The sequence below is a fragment of the Muscardinus avellanarius genome (genome assembly GCF_963383645.1).
Source record: "Muscardinus avellanarius genome assembly, chromosome: 4".
NCBI classification, from domain to species: Eukaryota; Metazoa; Chordata; class Mammalia; order Rodentia; family Gliridae; genus Muscardinus; species Muscardinus avellanarius.
Genome location: NC_137789.1, coordinates 65793895 through 65800425, shown reverse-complemented (window position 1 = coordinate 65800425; position 6531 = coordinate 65793895).

Genomic DNA, 6531 nt, shown 5'->3' with positions numbered 1-6531 from the left:
TAAAGGATCCCTTAGGGAAGCTATAGCATCCCTGGCCCAGCCACCCCAGCTTGAAGAGAGGACATCCCCTCCCCCAGCCATATGCCAGGGCAATTGTCACCCTTAGCCAAGCCTCAGAATATCAGGGGCTGCTCTGGGGTAACCATGGTAAACAGTCTCTGGAAAGAAGGACGAAAAGCACTGGGAAGTGCCCTCCAGAGGCATCTAGGACCATTTCTGCGAACGGGGCTCTGTACAGGATGCTCTGTTAGCCTTTACCCAGAGAAACACCTTTGCTAGTGTGCATTTAGGAAATTTGTGAATCCTCAGCCATAGGACACCTGGACAATAGGTCCTTCTGCAGGTAAAGATGCTCGACTCCAAGGAGTTCTCCATTTCCAGGAAGTGGAAAGAGGCTTGGGACATTTTGGAGATTTAGAACATCAACTTTAAAAACATGACAGAAAGTTTGTAAAACTCCACACACTTGGGAGGGTGGGCACTTGCAAGAAAAGCCAGCTGATTTTAGTTCTCAACATAGGTCTTTGTCACACAGACCTATAACTAATGATGCTTGTTGGTTCAGCGTGTGACCATTTCCAATAATAATGCCAGCGTTGTCCCCCTGTGATGACCTCTTATTATCTACCACCTTTTCTGTTTTTGTTTGTTTCATGACTGCCAGCTTAGAAAGTTGTTGAGGGAACTGCTTCCCTTCTCTAAAACATCTACTCACCAGTAGGATCTTAGGATTGAGGCTCCCAAGTTTGTCACTGAATATTTTCTACTACCTGTGATCAGATAAACAGAAGTCCATGTTCATATTCACAGTTAGGGAATGCAAAGCAGCACAAAGACAGATTTTTGACAATGTAAAGGAATTGGTTTCTTTAGAAGAAATATGACTGGAAGCTTGTTTCTGATCCCTATAGTGATGAGGAATTAGACATGTCTGGGGGCATACCATCACTGGAGACACAAGATATCAGATCAGTAAAACCACTTAGGTGCTGCAACTATCCTTTTCAAATATGCCCTATTCGCCTGTGGCACCTGTGTTAAAGCAGTGTCCTATATCTCTCCATTTTTCTTATAGTAGCAAAAGTTCTGGAAAGTAATGTAAATCATTCAGGGGAGAAGAAAAATGAAAAATGGCATTTTTAAAAACTAGCTATACACACCTGCAAATCTCTCATTTTCCTGAGGTTAAGCCTTGCTTTCCTTTTCTGTTGTAAGTTTGAAAGAATATTTATAGGTAATATTGAATTCTTGGTCCTGTATCTCTCAACAAAGAGATTTGGTCCTGCTCCTACCATATACAACCAAAGTACCTTCAATAATGGGGTTTTCACTTTCACCTTTTAACGCCACACATTCTGAATTCCACATTTGCTTCAAGAAGACATGACCAATGTGTGTGCCGAAGCAATCTACAGAAAAATCTTCCCATCGCCAGCCAATATGTGGCGTCTGTGGGGAGGCACAGTGCTGTTAATTCCTCTGAGCTCCATCTGTGGGTATGATGAAGCCCGACCATTATGGGAGATTGTGAGGTTAAATTAATTAGGTTCTTCCATTATACTGCTGTCTTCTGGAGATGGTTGCCATTTTCCCTTTAAATGTCATTATTTCTAGATGTAGTTAGCAGCTGATGCAATTGAAGAGGAGATAATGCAAATTTAACAATACAAATAACACTTTCATGTATGTTGGAAAAAGCACAGGGAGAAGGAGCAGCCAAGTTGTACCTGCCCGCCATAAACAACCAATGTACCTGGTACTTTAAAAGAATAAAATAAAACCAGCCAGAGTGCCCTTGGATTCTTTTCTTCAGTGAATTCTTGAATCAATACTTTTGTTTCATGTTTTCATGTTCTCAGTGATGTTAACGTATCCAGTTACAATCTCTTGCCAGTAAGAAAGAAAATATGCCCTGCTGTTCACCCTTCTAAACACTTTTAAAGAATCATGCTTTCTTTTCATTTGGAATTATGACTTTGATTGTCCCCTTTATCTTTGTAATCTCCAAAGGATAATGAGTGGACACACTTAATTCCCTACACTAATCACCTGAGTTGAAAAACAAGCTCACATTAGCAAACTCAGTAACATCTCTGATCTTTTACAAAAAGGAAACATATAGGTATAGAAGTAATATCGATTATGATATTTATTCTGCCACTGCAGAAATAAATGGATCAGAAAGACTGGTAGGCTAATGAACCTATACAGCAAATATTAAAAACAGATGTGTTCCTGTTACACTGTGGAGTAAGAATGTATTATTAATAGGTGATAAACTGTACATTCTAATAAAATAATGCAATATAATATTCTTTATTTTTTAGCTCTTCAGGGATTAACTTATTAGTCCTATAGCAAATAAAAATTGGTGGAAATGCAACATCCAATATTTTTAGGACCAACATTTAAACAGATCACAGATTATAAATAAAAGTCCTTTCCTTTGTCTACAAATAATTGTTTTGTTTACTCCAGGTATTTTTAGCTTTTCTCTTTTGTTTCCTACCAAATGACTAAATAATGAAATGGTCTTATTTACCTATTATGGTTACTGCAAAATACAGTTTAGTATATGAAAGCACTGCTTGTTTGAATCCAGGTACAGCACTGGACTCTCCCTCTATCTCCTCTCTCTCTCTCTCTCTCTCTCTCTCTCTCTCTCTCTCTCTCTCTCTCTTTCTGTGTGTGATACTGAACTTTGAACTCAGAGGTATTCTACCTCTGAGCTATACCTCCAGCCCTATTTTTTATTTTGAAACAGGGTCTCAACGGGTTAACAAGAGTCTTACTGCTTGTTCAGGCTGTCTTTGAACCTGTGATCCTCCTGTTGCAGCCTCCCAAGTACTGGAATTACAAGAGTGCACCACCATTCCCAGCTAGCAACGGTTGGTCTTCTAATACACTGTGTGTGTTTCTTAACTTTTGGGTGGGGTTTGAGGTCTGGGCTATGTGCCACTTTTTCAATTCAAAGACACCACATATATAGGTCTTTGTTATCACCAATCCACCTCAAGGGGTGCATGTGTTTCGGTGGGAGATCACACTGCACTTCTACTGGGAGTTATGCAGCTTCAATAACTTCTTCTGGCAGTCATCTTAGGTGCACAGAGATGCACCCCCCTGGTGAAGATCAGCACAGGAGCCAGACTCTGACAACACCCAAAGCTGCCTTTGATTCAAGAAATCGCACTCTTGCTCTAAATGCACATGAAATCCTGAAACCTCAAAGCACCAACGTACTTGGCACTGGCACACTGGAACTCAGACTTGGACCTGCGATGTCTCTGGTTTATGAAATTCAGTGTTCATTATAAGGTAATTTCGTATAGGATAGAAAACAGAACAATTAAGTCTAAAGAAGGAACTAAAATAAATACTGTATTATGGGATAGTCCCAAGTATGTCACCAGCAATAAAATAGTCATGCCTTCAGCCCCTTTCATTCTTTACCTCTTCTTTCTCTTATGCCATATTTTCAAGTCAATAGTGTTCTTTACTTTCTAAAAGAAGAGTCTAGACATTAAATCTTTAAAAAATGTATTCTTCAGACCTACAGGGAAAGTCAAGTCAGGAGAGGGAAAGAAAGGAGAGGGGGGAGGATGAATATGAATGGACCACTTACATTTTACAGCAGTATGCCCTCCCAGCTTTTTTGAGTAGAGGGAGGGGGACCCTATGAAACCCTCTGCGGTACTCACTATAAAATGTGTTTTGGTGAAGAATTTAATACTTAAAGTCAAAGGACATTTTCTTGCCTCCTTTAATTTTTGTGGTTCATATGGAAGAAAGTCCAGGTGGCAGATTTAATTCAGAAAAAAAATTTCAGTTTAGCCTTGTTTAAGGCAAACATCTTTGAGTGGAGCAGATACTTATAAATGCAAATCAAATTCTGTTTTTTTCTGACATAAACGGTTATTGGCATTCATTCAAATATTCATTAGTTCAGAACTTTAAAATGTGGACTCAGAGGAGGAAATTAGGTGAATGAATAATTAAGAGCAGGATTTACAGGTAATAACAGTCTTTAGGATTCCTTCTGGATAATCATATCTCTCAAGAATCTTTAAAGATGGCTAATAAAAGCAAATACCAAGAAAAATTTAAAAAATAAAGATGGCTAATATACCAACTCTTGATACTTTTGCATTATGAAATACATTTTAAAAGAGCAAATCTAGCACATCTGGAAAGACAGAAAAAAAGTGGATTCTGAACCTAAAGAAATTAATTGCTATTAAAGGCAAATATGTCTCATTCAAGGAAAGTTCTTCTTCTTCTTCTTCTTCTTCTTCTTCTTCTTCTTCTTCTTCTTCTTCTTCTTATTATTATTATTATTATTATTATGCACTCTACATGCCAGACTTTGTGTGCTTTGTTACATTTTTAAATTTAAGTAACTTTAATTTATAGTATATTGCTATACTTATTACATATTTTAAAATATTTTCAATGGATATGCCTCCTTTCTTGTCAACTTCTGTGAAGTACTGTTAATAATTGTATTGCATTAACCACTTTCTGATTCTATTTGAATGTATTTTCAAAGATTCTGAAGAATTCACAAGGAATTCATCTTTAAAAAAAAGAAAATGATCCTAGTGCAGTTAATCCTTTTTTTTTTTTTTCCACAAGAGATGTGATGAAACCAAGCCTCAGAACATTTTTTAATGTTGATAGAGCAGGCTTGAAAGAAACGCGTCATTATAAATCAAACTGTTCTGGGGGCAAAGCAGTGCTGTTTTTAAACCACGGAGTGGGTCAATGGGTGTGGTTACGCACACGGTTGAATGGTGAATGTATAGATTAAAATACATTTTGCCACACTAGTTTCCAGAGGATTGTTTTGGCCTAGTGTTCCCAACCATGAGCCAAAACTTTGGTCAGTATTTTGACAACAGAGCCAGGAAAAACAAAAAAGGCTTAGCCTGTGAAAAAGAAATGAAGATGTAGTGAAGGAAAACAGTAGTCCCTCTGCCACTGCCTTACTCGATCCATATGTGGGTTTAAACACAGGAAATACCCACCATTCACCGCAATCAAGCCAGAGGCTTGTGCATCAGAAAGTGCCTTGTGGAACTAATTGGACTCTATTAAGATTGTCATTGACATGGGAAAGCATTTTGAAATTTTAAATCAGAACATGCAATGTACATAGAAAAAGATAACAGTCACATTGTTGATTCAGGACTGCAAATATAGGCATAGTATACACATGGGCATGCGAGATTTGTACGCTTCAGTCAGTGATGTACTGTATTAATTATCATTCAGGAGCATGTTTGTCTTCCTTCATGTTATAGATTTGCTTTTAATCTACAATCTTTCCAGAATGGGCAGATTTTACTGAGTATGTTCTGGCGCCAACTCATAGGCAAAGAAAATCCAAGCATTGCCAATTTAAAATGATAATCAACAAAGTTCAGGGTCTTTGCTATAACAACAAGGCTTACAGGGGGGGAAAACACAGTTTGAAATAATGGAACTTACAGAGAACTTTTTCAAGACATTAGACAAAAATATTGGAGTCTAAGTATTCATGCTTGCTCAAAAATCTGTGTCCATGAGTCTTTGGGGAGAAGTACGATTAGCATTTCCAATAAAATTACCTAAAATACAATCTACATAGGAAGTTCACTCTTCTTTTGTTATCACGTTGAAACCTACATTGGACTCATATGTGCTTAGCTCTGACAACTGTCTCAATGTTATGGTTGTCAATTGCATTTGTTTTATAGATAAGGTTAACTTGTTGCTAATATTCTTGGGTTTAAAATCTGTATTTGGTTTGCTTTTCTAAAAATATGATTTCCCACTATTATGAAGAACTTGCTGTGTTTCATCTACCTGAAATTTTTGGAAGCCATTACATTATACAATCTCTTGGCTCAAGATTTCTTTTGTATGAAGAGTGACAATAACCATAACTCCCACCTATAGAAAATAATTGATATGCAAGATGAACTCAAAATTCCTCAGCCTATTGGTGCTGCCTTTTTTTTTTTAGTTAGTAGTAAGCTTCTTTATTTTTGTTGCTTCAAAACTTCTTTGTCATGGGTCACTTCTAGTATAGTTCAGCATTTCTCTGATTTCAAAAATAAAATGATTGCAACTAGGGAGTGTTTGTAATTTGTGTTCTACCTAGATTTACCATGAAGATACTGCCAAAGGGGAAAGTTGGACAAGCAACAAATCATTGGGGGCTTTTATGCATGTGTGCACGCGCATGTGTGTGTGTGTGTGTGTTTAAATACCTTCAGAATCTTAGTATCTTAAAATTTTAATCCAATCATATGATCATTCAGTCATGAAAGAAGATTCTGAGAGCTAAGGTTTTTTATGTGAATTTACTCAATTCATATAACTCATAATAACCTTCTGGCTTAGGTGCACGGATTCTTCTCATTTTATGAACAAACTGAGTTAGAGAAGTAACTTATCTGAAATAACACAGGGCATAAGTATTGTATTGGAAAATGATAAAACATTGGGACAACTGGACTCCTATGCTAATCTAGAAAGTGTATAGAA